The sequence below is a fragment of the Ornithorhynchus anatinus genome, chromosome 7 (genome assembly GCF_004115215.2).
Source record: "Ornithorhynchus anatinus isolate Pmale09 chromosome 7, mOrnAna1.pri.v4, whole genome shotgun sequence".
NCBI lineage: Eukaryota > Metazoa > Chordata > Mammalia > Monotremata > Ornithorhynchidae > Ornithorhynchus > Ornithorhynchus anatinus.
Genome location: NC_041734.1, coordinates 11,731,337 through 11,733,579, shown reverse-complemented (window position 1 = coordinate 11,733,579; position 2,243 = coordinate 11,731,337). Strand labels below are relative to the sequence as shown.

Genomic DNA, 2,243 nt, shown 5'->3' with positions numbered 1-2,243 from the left:
GATTACAATTAACAAGGCCAAGTTTTAAGAAATGTTAATATTCAGTCACCAACCACATGCAATGGTGCCAAGTTCAGGATGGCAAAGAATCAGAAATAAACAGTCTATCAATTGGCCTCTTTATCAGATAGTAGTGATGCTGATTCTCCCAGAGGTACATACTAATACAATAAATGAAAAGGAAACAAAACAAGGAAGGAAAAATCTAAGACTGAATAACAATAATTCACATCTGAATACTGTAGATAGGTAGTTAAACTGGATCTGGGGTAGGAATGTAATATAAGAATGAGTGAACCGAATGAGATGGATTGTTTAAAAATATAGTCTTGATCTCCCAGTTCTTTTGCACCTGGGCTCATCATGGCAGAAGAATTCCCTAGGTTCAAGAAAAACAAATTAGCATTTTACTAATCATCCAGTTAAAAAAATAGATTAATTATGAAACAGAATAACATGAATTAAAATGTGTTAAACACAGTGAGATGGAAATGAGAGGAACTAATAATGAGCTAGTGATTAAAGGGATTTTGAAAACAACAAATTGGGAAATGTAAGAATAGAGATTTTTATTTGGCCTTTGGTTAGAAAAATGACAGTAGTTAAAATGTCAGTGAAATGCCTTTATCAACTCTACTTGGGTACTGAGTTTGTGGACATTTCACATTTAAAAATGTTACCTGGGAGCATTATAGGGCCAGAGTTAACAACAGAATTTAAGTGCTTAGAAGATACTAAACACTGGGATAGATGCATGATAATCTGATCAGAGTCCCATGTGCCACAGGAGCTCATTTAGGTGGTTAATTTTTTTTACTCAAATATTCATTACTTTTAACCTTCTAACATCTATCCTAAAATGATGAACACCAAAAAGAAGCATTTATAAAAGAAGCAAATTTCATCAGTCATCTTGCAAATATAAAGAGAATGCGGAATGGATTCCAGTAAATGTGCTAGAATCTGATCCTCACGTGCTTTATGCAGTTCTATTTTATGCAAAACTTGCAATCAGGAAATTAGCATTTTCTGCTAGAGGAAAATGGAATGTGGCCATTGAGGAATCTAAGAAGCATTTTACAAAGCTATTTCTAATTGGTTACCTGGTAGTCTGTAATTAAGTTTTACATAGTGCCCAGTTAGTGGTTATTTAATGAAGGTCAACTCGAGATCTAATCTGTTGTTTTATAGGCTGGCTAGTAATACAATTGCATCTGGTATCGTGTCTCTGATTAGGCTTCTGTTGGGTCTTTCTAAATTGAGTTGCGGATAGATTATCAACTCCCTAGAAACTGTAATTATTATTGTTACTGTTATTATTATTATGGTATTTGTTAAGCACTTACTATGTGTCAAGCACTGTTTTAAGTGCTGGGATCTTGTCTTATGCTGTCGAGTTGTCTCCGATCCATAGCGACTTCATGGACACATCTCTCCCATCTGCAGTCCTTCTGGTAGTGTCTTGGTAAAAATACGGAAGTGGTTTACCATTGCCTCCTTCAGTGCAGTAAACTTGAGTCTTCACCCTCGACTCACTCCCATGCCGCTGCTGCCCAGCACAAGGGAGTTTTAACTTGTAGCAGATTGCCTTCCACTCGCTAGCCACTGGCCAAGCTAGGAATGGAATGGGTATGCCTCCGCTTGACTCTCCCTCCCATAGTCGAGACTGGTAGAGTGCTAGAAAGTCTCCAGGAGTGATCCTGAGAGGGGGAAGTGTGGGGGTAGATATAAGTAAATCAGATCAGACACAGTCTGTGTCCCACTTGGGACTCATAGTGTAAGTGGGGGAGAACAGGCATTGAATCCCCATATAACAGATGAGGAAACTGAGGTAGAGAGATATTAAATGCCCAAGGTCACACAGCAGGCAGGCAGGAAGCTGGCAGAGACGAGTTTAGAACCCAGGTTCTTAGATTCCTAGGCCGAGCTATGTAACTGCAGCTCTGTATCCGTTGGTGCAATTTGAGAACTAGATGTTAAGAAGTGGAATGACAATTAATACTCAAGGAATGTCTTTCATGAAAACATCATGGTATATGGCAGCTCCTGGCTGACTTTGCAAGGTTTTCAGTCTCCTCGATGAATGCCACGCCACATCCAGCATGCAATCGTAGCGATTATGTCACCACATCTCACAACTAATAGACATTTTCCCAAGTCCAACCTTCCATTATTATCGATATGCCTTTCTTAAAATCAGATGTCGAAGCCAACTCTATTACACCACTACGCATAAATGGTTT

The 2,243-nt window shown here is 38.7% G+C and overlaps 1 non-coding gene across 1 annotated transcript; it reads right to left on the bottom strand.

Moving 5' to 3' along the window:
- Positions 1–1,572: 1,572 nt before the first annotated feature.
- LOC114813354 lies at positions 1,573–1,710 on the bottom strand. Its single transcript, XR_003761076.1, has one exon. It is a non-coding gene; the product is annotated as a small nucleolar RNA SNORA7 (small nucleolar RNA).
- Positions 1,711–2,243: the final 533 nt, after the last annotated feature.